Source organism: Oncorhynchus mykiss, chromosome 10, assembly GCF_013265735.2.
Source record: "Oncorhynchus mykiss isolate Arlee chromosome 10, USDA_OmykA_1.1, whole genome shotgun sequence".
NCBI lineage: Eukaryota > Metazoa > Chordata > Actinopteri > Salmoniformes > Salmonidae > Oncorhynchus > Oncorhynchus mykiss.
Window position 1 is genome coordinate 83,488,947 of NC_048574.1, and position 18,006 is coordinate 83,506,952.

An 18,006-nucleotide genomic window follows, 5' to 3' on the forward strand; every position below is an offset into this window, starting at 1 on the left:
TAAATTGACAGGATGATACTCGCGATCAGGGTTAAACTGAAGTGTTTTAATATGCCTAAATACATTTTGGCAGAATACCTCACTACACATTCTCACTGCAAAAAAAAAAAACCTGCAGAAATGTCTGTGGAATGGATCTGCATCTTGGAACAACAGAATCCATCTTATTGACTGATTTCATCAGGAAATAAGTGGACCAGGGACATGTCTGTGGCATGGTAATGGTTGACCAGGGAAATGTCTGTTGTCAAGGTAATGGTTGACCAGGGAAATGTCTGTGGAATGGTAATGTTTGACCAGGGACATGACTGTGGCATGGTAATGGTTGACCAGGGAAATGTCTGTGGCATTGTAGACCAGGGACATGTCTGTGGAATGGTAATGGTTGACCAGGGAAATGTCTGTGGAATGGTAATGTTTGACCAGGGACATGACTGTGGCGTGGTAATGGTTGACCAGGGAAATGTCTGTGGCATGGTAATGGTTGACCAGGGAAATGTCTGTGGCATGGTAATGGTTGAGCAGGGAAATGACTGTGGAATGGTAATGATTGACCAGGGAAATGTCTGTGGCATGGTAATGGTTGACCAGGGAAATGTCTGTGGCATGGTAATGGTTGAGCAGGGAAATGACTGTGGAATGGTAATGGTTGACCAGGGCAATGACTGTGGCATGGTAATGGTTGACATTTACTGTGGTCTTAAATGACAAACTGTCCTATAAATGATTTAATAATCTAGCAAATAAAATACCTCAATCCACATTACGTCCTGAGGGCACAAAATGATCCATTCACAAGTAGGCCTTTTCCTTGACATTATCAGGACATGACAGGCATAATCACCAGTGCTACAATAACATATCACACACATCCGGGTTATCAGAAGACAGACATGTATCTCTGAGGCCTTTAGTTGACTTATAAACAGACCCCAGTCTGTTCATCTGATAAGTAAAAAATCTCCTTCTCAACACGAAACTCAATAGAACTCCGAATTTAACACATTCCTCCATTACTTTTTAACATCAAGATCAGGGGAGAGCGCGAACGCAGTACCCCACTACCAGAAATTATGCAATCGAGATTTCCACATTTGAGAAATTCGCAGGGGTCAGCACAGCCGAGTGCAATGGCTGAGCCTCGCCCTGGGTGAACCGCCTTCGTGATCACGGTGTCTCCCTTGCCAGGTAAGTATGAGTTGTACACGTTGGTAGAGGAGCACTCCTTCCAGGACAAAGGTGTTTGACTCACGGTTACCACTTCTACTACTGATAATACCACATCATATTGAACAGGGTTTAATGACGTTTACGAATACAGTTGCGGACAAGGCGAAGAAAAAGCAATACATTTTGTTTTACTATATTATATCACGGACCGACTATTTTCCCATCAAGCAACACGGTAGAAATTCTATATACATTGCATTTGTTGTCTAAATGTCCGTCTGGTTACACACAAGTAGGCGATGTACCAAAATGCTGAATTCACATTCGTGCACACAGCCAACCGAAAGACACCACTTATTTCTGGTGTTTTGTAGCGTTCCAGACGTTGTAGGAATAGTTTCATCACGCTTGTTTTCTGCTCTCAGTAAAATATGACTCCACCATCGACCACAGGGTGGCATACGACCCACAGATACGGAGGAGAAACAGTAGCCTACTACTTCAACGTCAACAAAGACACAGTAGTAGCTACAAGGGTGTTTATTTTATTTTACCTTTATTTAGCCAGGTCGGCCAGTTGGGAACAAGTTCTCATTTACAACTGCGACCTGGCCAAGAATAAAGCACAGCAATGCGACAACAACAACAACACAGAGTTACACGTAAACAAACGTAGTCAATAACACAGTAGAACATGAAAATAGAAAGATCTATGTACAGTGACATGGCCATACTCGTATTTGTAATTGTATCTGTAAATTGACAGGATGATACTCGCGATCAGGGTTAAACTGAAGTGTTTTAATATGCCTAAATACATTTTGGCAGAATACCTCACTACACATTCTCACTGCAAAAAAAAAAAAACTGCAGAAATGTCTGTGGAATGGATCTGCATCTTGGAACAACAGAATCCATCTTATTGACTGATTTCATCAGGAAATAAGTGGACCAGGGACATGTCTGTGGCATGGTAATGGTTGACCAGGGAAATGTCTGTTGTCAAGGTAATGGTTGACCAGGGAAATGTCTGTGGAATGGTAATGTTTGACCAGGGACATGACTGTGGCATGGTAATGGTTGACCAGGGAAATGTCTGTGGCATTGTAGACCAGGGACATGTCTGTGGAATGGTAATGGTTGACCAGGGAAATGTCTGTGGAATGGTAATGTTTGACCAGGGACATGACTGTGGCGTGGTAATGGTTGACCAGGGAAATGTCTGTGGCATGGTAATGGTTGACCAGGGAAATGTCTGTGGCATGGTAATGGTTGAGCAGGGAAATGACTGTGGAATGGTAATGATTGACCAGGGAAATGTCTGTGGCATGGTAATGGTTGACCAGGGAAATGTCTGTGGCATGGTAATGGTTGAGCAGGGAAATGACTGTGGAATGGTAATGGTTGACCAGGGCAATGACTGTGGCATGGTAATGGTTGACATTTACTGTGGTCTTAAATGACAAACTGTCCTATAAATGATTTAATAATCTAGCAAATAAAATACCTCAATCCACATTACGTCCTGAGGGCACAAAATGATCCATTCACAAGTAGGCCTTTTCCTTGACATTATCAGGACATGACAGGCATAATCACCAGTGCTACAATAACATATCACACACATCCGGGTTATCAGAAGACAGACATGTATCTCTGAGGCCTTTAGTTGACTTATAAACAGACCCCAGTCTGTTCATCTGATAAGTAAAAAATCTCCTTCTCAACACGAAACTCAATAGAACTCCGAATTTAACACATTCCTCCATTACTTTTTAACATCAAGATCAGGGGAGAGCGCGAACGCAGTCCCCCACTACCAGAAATTATGCAATCGAGATTTCCACATTTGAGAAATTCGCAGGGGTCAGCACAGCCGAGTGCAATGGCTGAGCCTCGCCCTGGGTGAACCGCCTTCGTGATCACGGTGTCTCCCTTGCCAGGTAAGTATGAGTTGTACACGTTGGTAGAGGAGCACTCCTTCCAGGACAAAGGTGTTTGACTCACGGTTACCACTTCTACTACTGATAATACCACATCATATTGAACAGGGTTTAATGACGTTTACGAATACAGTTGCGGACAAGGCGAAGAAAAAGCAATACATTTTGTTTTACTATATTATATCACGGACCGACTATTTTCCCATCAAGCAACACGGTAGAAATTCTATATACATTGCATTTGTTGTCTAAATGTCCGTCTGGTTACACACAAGTAGGCGATGTACCAAAATGCTGAATTCACATTCGTGCACACAGCCAACCGAAAGACACCACTTATTTCTGGTGTTTTGTAGCGTTCCAGACGTTGTAGGAATAGTTTCATCACGCTTGTTTTCTGCTCTCAGTAAAATATGACTCCACCATCGACCACAGGGTGGCATACGACCCACAGATACGGAGGAGAAACAGTAGCCTACTACTTCAACGTCAACAAAGACACAGTAGTAGCTACAAGGGTGTTTATTTTATTTTACCTTTATTTAGCCAGGTCGGCCAGTTGGGAACAAGTTCTCATTTACAACTGCGACCTGGCCAAGAATAAAGCACAGCAATGCGACAACAACAACAACACAGAGTTACACGTAAACAAACGTAGTCAATAACACAGTAGAACATGAAAATAGAAAGATCTATGTACAGTGACATGGCCATACTCGTATTTGTAATTGTATCTGTAAATTGACAGGATGATACTCGCGATCAGGGTTAAACTGAAGTGTTTTAATATGCCTAAATACATTTTGGCAGAATACCTCACTACACATTCTCACTGCAAAAAAAAAAAACCTGCAGAAATGTCTGTGGAATGGATCTGCATCTTGGAACAACAGAATCCATCTTATTGACTGATTTCATCAGGAAATAAGTGGACCAGGGACATGTCTGTGGCATGGTAATGGTTGACCAGGGAAATGTCTGTTGTCAAGGTAATGGTTGACCAGGGAAATGTCTGTGGAATGGTAATGTTTGACCAGGGACATGACTGTGGCATGGTAATGGTTGACCAGGGAAATGTCTGTGGCATTGTAGACCAGGGACATGTCTGTGGAATGGTAATGGTTGACCAGGGAAATGTCTGTGGAATGGTAATGTTTGACCAGGGACATGACTGTGGCGTGGTAATGGTTGACCAGGGAAATGTCTGTGGCATGGTAATGGTTGACCAGGGAAATGTCTGTGGCATGGTAATGGTTGAGCAGGGAAATGACTGTGGAATGGTAATGATTGACCAGGGAAATGTCTGTGGCATGGTAATGGTTGACCAGGGAAATGTCTGTGGCATGGTAATGGTTGAGCAGGGAAATGACTGTGGAATGGTAATGGTTGACCAGGGCAATGACTGTGGCATGGTAATGGTTGACATTTACTGTGGTCTTAAATGACAAACTGTCCTATAAATGATTTAATAATCTAGCAAATAAAATACCTCAATCCACATTACGTCCTGAGGGCACAAAATGATCCATTCACAAGTAGGCCTTTTCCTTGACATTATCAGGACATGACAGGCATAATCACCAGTGCTACAATAACATATCACACACATCCGGGTTATCAGAAGACAGACATGTATCTCTGAGGCCTTTAGTTGACTTATAAACAGACCCCAGTCTGTTCATCTGATAAGTAAAAAATCTCCTTCTCAACACGAAACTCAATAGAACTCCGAATTTAACACATTCCTCCATTATTTTTAACATCAAGATCAGGGGAGAGCGCGAACGCAGTCCCCCACTACCAGAAATTATGCAATCGAGATTTCGCAGGGGTCAGCACAGCCGGAGTGCAATGGCTGAGCCTCGCCCTGGGTGAACCGCCTTCGTGATCACGGTGTCTCCCTTGCCAGGTAAGTATGAGTTGTACACGTTGGTAGAGGAGCACTCCTTCCAGGACAAAGGTGTTTGACTCACGGTTACCACTTCTACTACTGATAATACCACATCATATTGAACAGGGTTTAATGACGTTTACGAATACAGTTGCGGACAAGGCGAAGAAAAAGCAATACATTTTGTTTTACTATATTATATCACGGACCGACTATTTTCCCATCAAGCAACACGGTAGAAATTCTATATACATTGCATTTGTTGTCTAAATGTCCGTCTGGTTACACACAAGTAGGCGATGTACCAAAATGCTGAAATCACATTCGTGCACACAGCCAACCGAAAGACACCACTTATTTCTGGTGTTTTGTAGCGTTCCAGACGTTGTAGGAATAGTTTCATCACGCTTGTTTTCTGCTCTCAGTAAAATATGACTCCACCATCGACCACAGGGTGGCATACGACCCACAGATACGGAGGAGAAACAGTAGCCTACTACTTCAACGTCAACAAAGACACAGTAGTAGCTACAAGGGTGTTTATTTTATTTTACCTTTATTTAGCCAGGTCGGCCAGTTGGGAACAAGTTCTCATTTACAACTGCGACCTGGCCAAGAATAAAGCACAGCAATGCGACAACAACAACAACACAGAGTTACACGTAAACAAACGTAGTCAATAACACAGTAGAACATGAAAATAGAAAGATCTATGTACAGTGACATGGCCATACTCGTATTTGTAATTGTATCTGTAAATTGACAGGATGATACTCGCGATCAGGGTTAAACTGAAGTGTTTTAATATGCCTAAATACATTTTGGCAGAATACCTCACTACACATTCTCACTGCAAAAAAAAAAAACCTGCAGAAATGTCTGTGGAATGGATCTGCATCTTGGAACAACAGAATCCATCTTATTGACTGATTTCATCAGGAAATAAGTGGACCAGGGACATGTCTGTGGCATGGTAATGGTTGACCAGGGAAATGTCTGTTGTCAAGGTAATGGTTGACCAGGGAAATGTCTGTGGAATGGTAATGTTTGACCAGGGACATGACTGTGGCATGGTAATGGTTGACCAGGGAAATGTCTGTGGCATTGTAGACCAGGGACATGTCTGTGGAATGGTAATGGTTGACCAGGGAAATGTCTGTGGAATGGTAATGTTTGACCAGGGACATGACTGTGGCGTGGTAATGGTTGACCAGGGAAATGTCTGTGGCATGGTAATGGTTGACCAGGGAAATGTCTGTGGCATGGTAATGGTTGAGCAGGGAAATGACTGTGGAATGGTAATGATTGACCAGGGAAATGTCTGTGGCATGGTAATGGTTGACCAGGGAAATGTCTGTGGCATGGTAATGGTTGAGCAGGGAAATGACTGTGGAATGGTAATGGTTGACCAGGGCAATGACTGTGGCATGGTAATGGTTGACATTTACTGTGGTCTTAAATGACAAACTGTCCTATAAATGATTTAATAATCTAGCAAATAAAATACCTCAATCCACATTACGTCCTGAGGGCACAAAATGATCCATTCACAAGTAGGCCTTTTCCTTGACATTATCAGGACATGACAGGCATAATCACCAGTGCTACAATAACATATCACACACATCCGGGTTATCAGAAGACAGACATGTATCTCTGAGGCCTTTAGTTGACTTATAAACAGACCCCAGTCTGTTCATCTGATAAGTAAAAAATCTCCTTCTCAACACGAAACTCAATAGAACTCCGAATTTAACACATTCCTCCATTATTTTTAACATCAAGATCAGGGGAGAGCGCGAACGCAGTCCCCCACTACCAGAAATTATGCAATCGAGATTTCCACATTTGAGAAATTCGCAGGGGTCAGCACAGCCGGAGTGCAATGGCTGAGCCGCGCCCTGGGTGAACCGCCTTCGTGATCACGGTGTCTCCCTTGCCAGGTAAGTATGAGTTGTACACGTTGGTAGAGGAGCACTCCTTCCAGGACAAAGGTGTTTGACTCACGGTTACCACTTCTACTACTGATAATACCACATCATATTGAACAGGGTTTAATGACGTTTACGAATACAGTTGCGGACAAGGCGAAGAAAAAGCAATACATTTTGTTTTACTATATTATATCACGGACCGACTATTTTCCCATCAAGCAACACGGTAGAAATTCTATATACATTGCATTTGTTGTCTAAATGTCCGTCTGGTTACACACAAGTAGGCGATGTACCAAAATGCTGAAATCACATTCGTGCACACAGCCAACCGAAAGACACCACTTATTTCTGGTGTTTTGTAGCGTTCCAGACGTTGTAGGAATAGTTTCATCACGCTTGTTTTCTGCTCTCAGTAAAATATGACTCCACCATCGACCACAGGGTGGCATACGACCCACAGATACGGAGGAGAAACAGTAGCCTACTACTTCAACGTCAACAAAGACACAGTAGTAGCTACAAGGGTGTTTATTTTATTTTACCTTTATTTAGCCAGGTCGGCCAGTTGGGAACAAGTTCTCATTTACAACTGCGACCTGGCCAAGAATAAAGCACAGCAATGCGACAACAACAACAACACAGAGTTACACATAAACAAACGTAGTCAATAACACAGTAGAACATGAAAATAGAAAGATCTATGTACAGTGACATGGCCATACTCGTATTTGTAATTGTATCTGTAAATTGACAGGATGATACTCGCGATCAGGGTTAAACTGAAGTGTTTTAATATGCCTAAATACATTTTGGCAGAATACCTCACTACACATTCTCACTGCAAAAAAAAAAACCTGCAGAAATGTCTGTGGAATGGATCTGCATCTTGGAACAACAGAATCCATCTTATTGACTGATTTCATCAGGAAATAAGTGGACCAGGGACATGTCTGTGGCATGGTAATGGTTGACCAGGGAAATGTCTGTTGTCAAGGTAATGGATGACCAGGGAAATGTCTGTTGTCAAGGTAATGGTTGACCAGGGAAATGTCTGTGGAATGGTAATGTTTGACCAGGGACATGTCTGTGGCATGGTAATGGTTGACCAGGGAAATGTCTGTTGTCAAGGTAATGGTTGACCAGGGAAATGTCTGTTGTCAAGGTAATGGTTGACCAGGGAAATGTCTGTGGAATGGTAATGGTTGACCAGGGAAATGTCTGTTGTCAAGGTAATGGTTGACCAGGGAAATGTCTGTGGAATGGTAATGTTTGACCAGGGACATGACTGTGGCATGGTAATGGTTGACCAGGGAAATGTCTGTGGCATTGTAGACCAGGGACATGTCTGTGGAATGGTAATGGTTGACCAGGGAAATGTCTGTGGAATGGTAATGTTTGACCAGGGACATGACTGTGGCGTGGTAATGGTTGACCAGGGAAATGTCTGTGGCATGGTAATGGTTGACCAGTGAAATGTCTGTGGCATGGTAATGGTTGAGCAGGGAAATGACTGTGGAATGGTAATGATTGACCAGGGAAATGTCTGTGGCATGGTAATGGTTGACCAGGGAAATGTCTGTGGCATGGTAATGGTTGAGCAGGGAAATGACTGTGGAATGGTAATGGTTGACCAGGGCAATGACTGTGGCATGGTAATGGTTGACATTTACTGTGGTCTTAAATGACAAACTGTCCTATAAATGATTTAATAATCTAGCAAATAAAATACCTCAATCCACATTACGTCCTGAGGGCACAAAATGATCCATTCACAAGTAGGCCTTTTCCTTGACATTATCAGGACATGACAGGCATAATCACCAGTGCTACAATAACATATCACACACATCCGGGTTATCAGAAGACAGACATGTATCTCTGAGGCCTTTAGTTGACTTATAAACAGACCCCAGTCTGTTCATCTGATAAGTAAAAAATCTCCTTCTCAACACGAAACTCAATAGAACTCCGAATTTAACACATTCCTCCATTATTTTTAACATCAAGATCAGGGGAGAGCGCGAACGCAGTCCCCCACTACCAGAAATTATGCAATCGAGATTTCCACATTTGAGAAATTCGCAGGGGTCAGCACAGCCGGAGTGCAATGGCTGAGCCTCGCCCTGGGTGAACCGCCTTCGTGATCACGGTGTCTCTCTTGCCAGGTAAGTATGAGTTGTACACGTTGGTAGAGGAGCACTCCTTCCAGGACAAAGGTGTTTGACTCACGGTTACCACTTCTACTACTGATAATACCACATCATATTGAACAGGGTTTAATGACGTTTACGAATACAGTTGCGGACAAGGCGAAGAAAAAGCAATACATTTTGTTTTACTATATTATATCACGGACCGACTATTTTCCCATCAAGCAACACGGTAGAAATTCTATATACATTGCATTTGTTGTCTAAATGTCCGTCTGGTTACACACAAGTAGGCGATGTACCAAAATGCTGAATTCACATTCGTGCACACAGCCAACCGAAAGACACCACTTATTTCTGGTGTTTTGTAGCGTTCCAGACGTTGTAGGAATAGTTTCATCACGCTTGTTTTCTGCTCTCAGTAAAATATGACTCCACCATCGACCACAGGGTGGCATACGACCCACAGATACGGAGGAGAAACAGTAGCCTACTACTTCAACGTCAACAAAGACACAGTAGTAGCTACAAGGGTGTTTATTTTATTTTACCTTTATTTAGCCAGGTCGGCCAGTTGGGAACAAGTTCTCATTTACAACTGCGACCTGGCCAAGAATAAAGCACAGCAATGCGACAACAACAACAACACAGAGTTACACGTAAACAAACGTAGTCAATAACACAGTAGAACATGAAAATAGAAAGATCTATGTACAGTGACATGGCCATACTCGTATTTGTAATTGTATCTGTAAATTGACAGGATGATACTCGCGATCAGGGTTAAACTGAAGTGTTTTAATATGCCTAAATACATTTTGGCAGAATACCTCACTACACATTCTCACTGCAAAAAAAAAAAAACCTGCAGAAATGTCTGTGGAATGGATCTGCATCTTGGAACAACAGAATCCATCTTATTGACTGATTTCATCAGGAAATAAGTGGACCAGGGACATGTCTGTGGCATGGTAATGGTTGACCAGGGAAATGTCTGTTGTCAAGGTAATGGTTGACCAGGGAAATGTCTGTGGAATGGTAATGTTTGACCAGGGACATGACTGTGGCATGGTAATGGTTGACCAGGGAAATGTCTGTGGCATTGTAGACCAGGGACATGTCTGTGGAATGGTAATGGTTGACCAGGGAAATGTCTGTGGAATGGTAATGTTTGACCAGGGACATGACTGTGGCGTGGTAATGGTTGACCAGGGAAATGTCTGTGGCATGGTAATGGTTGACCAGGGAAATGTCTGTGGCATGGTAATGGTTGAGCAGGGAAATGACTGTGGAATGGTAATGATTGACCAGGGAAATGTCTGTGGCATGGTAATGGTTGACCAGGGAAATGTCTGTGGCATGGTAATGGTTGAGCAGGGAAATGACTGTGGAATGGTAATGGTTGACCAGGGCAATGACTGTGGCATGGTAATGGTTGACATTTACTGTGGTCTTAAATGACAAACTGTCCTATAAATGATTTAATAATCTAGCAAATAAAATACCTCAATCCACATTACGTCCTGAGGGCACAAAATGATCCATTCACAAGTAGGCCTTTTCCTTGACATTATCAGGACATGACAGGCATAATCACCAGTGCTACAATAACATATCACACACATCCGGGTTATCAGAAGACAGACATGTATCTCAGGCCTTTAGTTGACTTATAAACAGACCCCAGTCTGTTCATCTGATAAGTAAAAAATCTCCTTCTCAACACGAAACTCAATAGAACTCCGAATTTAACACATTCCTCCATTATTTTTAACATCAAGATCAGGGGAGAGCGCGAACGCAGTCCCCCACTACCAGAAATTATGCAATCGAGATTTCCACATTTGAGAAATTCGCAGGGGTCAGCACAGCCGGAGTGCAATGGCTGAGCCTCGCCCTGGGTGAACCGCCTTCGTGATCACGGTGTCTCCCTTGCCAGGTAAGTATGAGTTGTACACGTTGGCAGAGGAGCACTCCTTCCAGGACAAAGGTGTTTGACTCACGGTTACCACTTCTACTACTGATAATACCACATCATATTGAACAGGGTTTAATGACGTTTACGAATACAGTTGCGGACAAGGCGAAGAAAAAGCAATACATTTTGTTTTACTATATTATATCACGGACCGACTATTTTCCCATCAAGCAACACGGTAGAAATTCTATATACATTGCATTTGTTGTCTAAATGTCCGTCTGGTTACACACAAGTAGGCGATGTACCAAAATGCTGAATTCACATTCGTGCACACAGCCAACCGAAAGACACCACTTATTTCTGGTGTTTTGTAGCGTTCCAGACGTTGTAGGAATAGTTTCATCACGCTTGTTTTCTGCTCTCAGTAAAATATGACTCCACCATCGACCACAGGGTGGCATACGACCCACAGATACGGAGGAGAAACAGTAGCCTACTACTTCAACGTCAACAAAGACACAGTAGTAGCTACAAGGGTGTTTATTTTATTTTACCTTTATTTAGCCAGGTCGGCCAGTTGGGAACAAGTTCTCATTTACAACTGCGACCTGGCCAAGAATAAAGCACAGCAATGCGACAACAACAACAACACAGAGTTACACGTAAACAAACGTAGTCAATAACACAGTAGAACATGAAAATAGAAAGATCTATGTACAGTGACATGGCCATACTCGTATTTGTAATTGTATCTGTAAATTGACAGGATGATACTCGCGATCAGGGTTAAACTGAAGTGTTTTAATATGCCTAAATACATTTTGGCAGAATACCTCACTACACATTCTCACTGCAAAAAAAAAAAACCTGCAGAAATGTCTGTGGAATGGATCTGCATCTTGGAACAACAGAATCCATCTTATTGACTGATTTCATCAGGAAATAAGTGGACCAGGGACATGTCTGTGGCATGGTAATGGTTGACCAGGGAAATGTCTGTTGTCAAGGTAATGGTTGACCAGGGAAATGTCTGTGGAATGGTAATGTTTGACCAGGGACATGACTGTGGCATGGTAATGGTTGACCAGGGAAATGTCTGTGGCATTGTAGACCAGGGACATGTCTGTGGAATGGTAATGGTTGACCAGGGAAATGTCTGTGGAATGGTAATGTTTGACCAGGGACATGACTGTGGCGTGGTAATGGTTGACCAGGGAAATGTCTGTGGCATGGTAATGGTTGACCAGGGAAATGTCTGTGGCATGGTAATGGTTGAGCAGGGAAATGACTGTGGAATGGTAATGATTGACCAGGGAAATGTCTGTGGCATGGTAATGGTTGACCAGGGAAATGTCTGTGGCATGGTAATGGTTGAGCAGGGAAATGACTGTGGAATGGTAATGGTTGACCAGGGCAATGACTGTGGCATGGTAATGGTTGACATTTACTGTGGTCTTAAATGACAAACTGTCCTATAAATGATTTAATAATCTAGCAAATAAAATACCTCAATCCACATTACGTCCTGAGGGCACAAAATGATCCATTCACAAGTAGGCCTTTTCCTTGACATTATCAGGACATGACAGGCATAATCACCAGTGCTACAATAACATATCACACACATCCGGGTTATCAGAAGACAGACATGTATCTCTGAGGCCTTTAGTTGACTTATAAACAGACCCCAGTCTGTTCATCTGATAAGTAAAAAATCTCCTTCTCAACACGAAACTCAATAGAACTCCGAATTTAACACATTCCTCCATTATTTTTAACATCAAGATCAGGGGAGAGCGCGAACGCAGTCCCCCACTACCAGAAATTATGCAATCGAGATTTCCACATTTGAGAAATTCGCAGGGGTCAGCACAGCCGGAGTGCAATGGCTGAGCCTCGCCCTGGGTGAACCGCCTTCGTGATCACGGTGTCTCTCTTGCCAGGTAAGTATGAGTTGTACACGTTGGTAGAGGAGCACTCCTTCCAGGACAAAGGTGTTTGACTCACGGTTACCACTTCTACTACTGATAATACCACATCATATTGAACAGGGTTTAATGACGTTTACGAATACAGTTGCGGACAAGGCGAAGAAAAAGCAATACATTTTGTTTTACTATATTATATCACGGACCGACTATTTTCCCATCAAGCAACACGGTAGAAATTCTATATACATTGCATTTGTTGTCTAAATGTCCGTCTGGTTACACACAAGTAGGCGATGTACCAAAATGCTGAATTCACATTCGTGCACACAGCCAACCGAAAGACACCACTTATTTCTGGTGTTTTGTAGCGTTCCAGACGTTGTAGGAATAGTTTCATCACGCTTGTTTTCTGCTCTCAGTAAAATATGACTCCACCATCGACCACAGGGTGGCATACGACCCACAGATACGGAGGAGAAACAGTAGCCTACTACTTCAACGTCAACAAAGACACAGTAGTAGCTACAAGGGTGTTTATTTTATTTTACCTTTATTTAGCCAGGTCGGCCAGTTGGGAACAAGTTCTCATTTACAACTGCGACCTGGCCAAGAATAAAGCACAGCAATGCGACAACAACAACAACACAGAGTTACACGTAAACAAACGTAGTCAATAACACAGTAGAACATGAAAATAGAAAGATCTATGTACAGTGACATGGCCATACTCGTATTTGTAATTGTATCTGTAAATTGACAGGATGATACTCGCGATCAGGGTTAAACTGAAGTGTTTTAATATGCCTAAATACATTTTGGCAGAATACCTCACTACACATTCTCACTGCAAAAAAAAAAAAACCTGCAGAAATGTCTGTGGAATGGATCTGCATCTTGGAACAACAGAATCCATCTTATTGACTGATTTCATCAGGAAATAAGTGGACCAGGGACATGTCTGTGGCATGGTAATGGTTGACCAGGGAAATGTCTGTTGTCAAGGTAATGGTTGACCAGGGAAATGTCTGTGGAATGGTAATGTTTGACCAGGGACATGACTGTGGCATGGTAATGGTTGACCAGGGAAATGTCTGTGGCATTGTAGACCAGGGACATGTCTGTGGAATGGTAATGGTTGACCAGGGAAATGTCTGTGGAATGGTAATGTTTGACCAGGGACATGACTGTGGCGTGGTAATGGTTGACCAGGGAAATGTCTGTGGCATGGTAATGGTTGACCAGGGAAATGTCTGTGGCATGGTAATGGTTGAGCAGGGAAATGACTGTGGAATGGTAATGATTGACCAGGGAAATGTCTGTGGCATGGTAATGGTTGACCAGGGAAATGTCTGTGGCATGGTAATGGTTGAGCAGGGAAATGACTGTGGAATGGTAATGGTTGACCAGGGCAATGACTGTGGCATGGTAATGGTTGACATTTACTGTGGTCTTAAATGACAAACTGTCCTATAAATGATTTAATAATCTAGCAAATAAAATACCTCAATCCACATTACGTCCTGAGGGCACAAAATGATCCATTCACAAGTAGGCCTTTTCCTTGACATTATCAGGACATGACAGGCATAATCACCAGTGCTACAATAACATATCACACACATCCGGGTTATCAGAAGACAGACATGTATCTCAGGCCTTTAGTTGACTTATAAACAGACCCCAGTCTGTTCATCTGATAAGTAAAAAATCTCCTTCTCAACACGAAACTCAATAGAACTCCGAATTTAACACATTCCTCCATTATTTTTAACATCAAGATCAGGGGAGAGCGCGAACGCAGTCCCCCACTACCAGAAATTATGCAATCGAGATTTCCACATTTGAGAAATTCGCAGGGGTCAGCACAGCCGGAGTGCAATGGCTGAGCCTCGCCCTGGGTGAACCGCCTTCGTGATCACGGTGTCTCCCTTGCCAGGTAAGTATGCGTTGTACACGTTGGCAGAGGAGCACTCCTTCCAGGACAAAGGTGTTTGACTCACGGTTACCACTTCTACTACTGATAATACCACATCATATTGAACAGGGTTTAATGACGTTTACGAATACAGTTGCGGACAAGGCGAAGAAAAAGCAATACATTTTGTTTTACTATATTATATCACGGACCGACTATTTTCCCATCAAGCAACACGGTAGAAATTCTATATACATTGCATTTGTTGTCTAAATGTCCGTCTGGTTACACACAAGTAGGCGATGTACCAAAATGCTGAATTCACATTCGTGCACACAGCCAACCGAAAGACACCACTTATTTCTGGTGTTTTGTAGCGTTCCAGACGTTGTAGGAATAGTTTCATCACGCTTGTTTTCTGCTCTCAGTAAAATATGACTCCACCATCGACCACAGGGTGGCATACGACCCACAGATACGGAGGAGAAACAGTAGCCTACTACTTCAACGTCAACAAAGACACAGTAGTAGCTACAAGGGTGTTTATTTTATTTTACCTTTATTTAGCCAGGTCGGCCAGTTGGGAACAAGTTCTCATTTACAACTGCGACCTGGCCAAGAATAAAGCACAGCAATGCGACAACAACAACAACACAGAGTTACACGTAAACAAACGTAGTCAATAACACAGTAGAACATGAAAATAGAAAGATCTATGTACAGTGACATGGCCATACTCGTATTTGTAATTGTATCTGTAAATTGACAGGATGATACTCGCGATCAGGGTTAAACTGAAGTGTTTTAATATGCCTAAATACATTTTGGCAGAATACCTCACTACACATTCTCACTGCAAAAAAAAAAAACCTGCAGAAATGTCTGTGGAATGGATCTGCATCTTGGAACAACAGAATCCATCTTATTGACTGATTTCATCAGGAAATAAGTGGACCAGGGACATGTCTGTGGCATGGTAATGGTTGACCAGGGAAATGTCTGTTGTCAAGGTAATGGTTGACCAGGGAAATGTCTGTGGAATGGTAATGTTTGACCAGGGACATGACTGTGGCATGGTAATGGTTGACCAGGGAAATGTCTGTGGCATTGTAGACCAGGGACATGTCTGTGGAATGGTAATGGTTGACCAGGGAAATGTCTGTGGAATGGTAATGTTTGACCAGGGACATGACTGTGGCGTGGTAATGGTTGACCAGGGAAATGTCTGGCATGGTAATGGTTGACCAGGGAAATGTCTGTGGCATGGTAATGGTTGAGCAGGGAAATGACTGTGGAATGGTAATGATTGACCAGGGAAATGTCTGTGGCATGGTAATGGTTGACCAGGGAAATGTCTGTGGCATGGTAATGGTTGAGCAGGGAAATGACTGTGGAATGGTAATGGTTGACCAGGGCAATGACTGTGGCATGGTAATGGTTGACATTTACTGTGGTCTTAAATGACAAACTGTCCTATAAATGATTTAATAATCTAGCAAATAAAATACCTCAATCCACATTACGTCCTGAGGGCACAAAATGATCCATTCACAAGTAGGCCTTTTCCTTGACATTATCAGGACATGACAGGCATAATCACCAGTGCTACAATAACATATCACACACATCCGGGTTATCAGAAGACAGACATGTATCTCTGAGGCCTTTAGTTGACTTATAAACAGACCCCAGTCTGTTCATCTGATAAGTAAAAAATCTCCTTCTCAACACGAAACTCCGAATTTAACACATTCCTCCATTATTTTTAACATCAAGATCAGGGGAGAGCGCGAACGCAGTCCCCCACTACCAGAAATTATGCAATCGAGAGAAAAATTCGCAGGGGTCAGCACAGCCGGAGTGCAATGGCTGAGCCTCGCCCTGGGTGAACCGCCTTCGTGATCACGGTGTCTCCCTTGCCAGGTAAGTATGAGTTGTACACGTTGGTAGAGGAGCACTCCTTCCAGGACAAAGGTGTTTGACTCACGGTTACCACTTCTACTACTGATAATACCACATCATATTGAACAGGGTTTAATGACGTTTACGAATACAGTTGCGGACAAGGCGAAGAAAAAGCAATACATTTTGTTTTACTATATTATATCACGGACCGACTATTTTCCCATCAAGCAACACGGTAGAAATTCTATATACATTGCATTTGTTGTCTAAATGTCCGTCTGGTTACACACAAGTAGGCGATGTACCAAAATGCTGAATTCACATTCGTGCACACAGCCAACCGAAAGACACCACTTATTTCTGGTGTTTTGTAGCGTTCCAGACGTTGTAGGAATAGTTTCATCACGCTTGTTTTCTGCTCTCAGTAAAATATGACTCCACCATCGACCACAGGGTGGCATACGACCCACAGATACGGAGGAGAAACAGTAGCCTACTACTTCAACGTCAACAAAGACACAGTAGTAGCTACAAGGGTGTTTATTTTATTTTACCTTTATTTAGCCAGGTCGGCCAGTTGGGAACAAGTTCTCATTTACAACTGCGACCTGGCCAAGAATAAAGCACAGCAATGCGACAACAACAACAACACAGAGTTACACGTAAACAAACGTAGTCAATAACACAGTAGAACATGAAAATAGAAAGATCTATGTACAGTGACATGGCCATACTCGTATTTGTAATTGTATCTGTAAATTGACAGGATGATACTCGCGATCAGGGTTAAACTGAAGTGTTTTAATATGCCTAAATACATTTTGGCAGAATACCTCACTACACATTCTCACTGCAAAAAAAAAAACCTGCAGAAATGTCTGTGGAATGGATCTGCATCTTGGAACAACAGAATCCATCTTATTGACTGATTTCATCAGGAAATAAGTGGACCAGGGACATGTCTGTGGCATGGTAATGGTTGACCAGGGAAATGTCTGTTGTCAAGGTAATGGTTGACCAGGGAAATGTCTGTGGAATGGTAATGTTTGACCAGGGACATGACTGTGGCATGGTAATGGTTGACCAGGGAAATGTCTGTGGCATTGTAGACCAGGGACATGTCTGTGGAATGGTAATGGTTGACCAGGGAAATGTCTGTGGAATGGTAATGTTTGACCAGGGACATGACTGTGGCGTGGTAATGGTTGACCAGGGAAATGTCTGTGGCATGGTAATGGTTGAC

At 42.7% G+C, this 18,006-nt stretch overlaps 7 non-coding genes and 2 pseudogenes across 7 annotated transcripts; all 9 read right to left on the bottom strand.

Annotated features, from left to right (window-relative positions):
* Positions 1–1,033: 1,033 nt before the first annotated feature.
* On the bottom strand, positions 1,034–1,196 carry LOC118937000. The gene has a single exon (XR_005034423.1). It is a non-coding gene; the product is annotated as a U1 spliceosomal RNA (small nuclear RNA).
* A 1,762-nt stretch (positions 1,197–2,958) lies between these two features.
* Positions 2,959–3,121, bottom strand: LOC118936988. Its single transcript, XR_005034412.1, has one exon. It is a non-coding gene; the product is annotated as a U1 spliceosomal RNA (small nuclear RNA).
* Positions 3,122–4,882: 1,761 nt separating this feature from the next.
* LOC118937009 lies at positions 4,883–5,030 on the bottom strand (annotated as a pseudogene).
* A 1,761-nt stretch (positions 5,031–6,791) lies between these two features.
* Positions 6,792–6,955, bottom strand: LOC118936960. The gene has a single exon (XR_005034386.1). It is a non-coding gene; the product is annotated as a U1 spliceosomal RNA (small nuclear RNA).
* A 1,995-nt stretch (positions 6,956–8,950) lies between these two features.
* LOC118936985 lies at positions 8,951–9,114 on the bottom strand. The gene has a single exon (XR_005034409.1). It is a non-coding gene; the product is annotated as a U1 spliceosomal RNA (small nuclear RNA).
* A 1,760-nt stretch (positions 9,115–10,874) lies between these two features.
* On the bottom strand, positions 10,875–11,038 carry LOC118937111. Its single transcript, XR_005034505.1, has one exon. It is a non-coding gene; the product is annotated as a U1 spliceosomal RNA (small nuclear RNA).
* A 1,761-nt stretch (positions 11,039–12,799) lies between these two features.
* Positions 12,800–12,963, bottom strand: LOC118936986. Its single transcript, XR_005034410.1, has one exon. It is a non-coding gene; the product is annotated as a U1 spliceosomal RNA (small nuclear RNA).
* A 1,760-nt stretch (positions 12,964–14,723) lies between these two features.
* LOC118937113 lies at positions 14,724–14,887 on the bottom strand. The gene has a single exon (XR_005034507.1). It is a non-coding gene; the product is annotated as a U1 spliceosomal RNA (small nuclear RNA).
* Positions 14,888–16,636: 1,749 nt separating this feature from the next.
* Positions 16,637–16,789, bottom strand: LOC118937010 (annotated as a pseudogene).
* Positions 16,790–18,006: the final 1,217 nt, after the last annotated feature.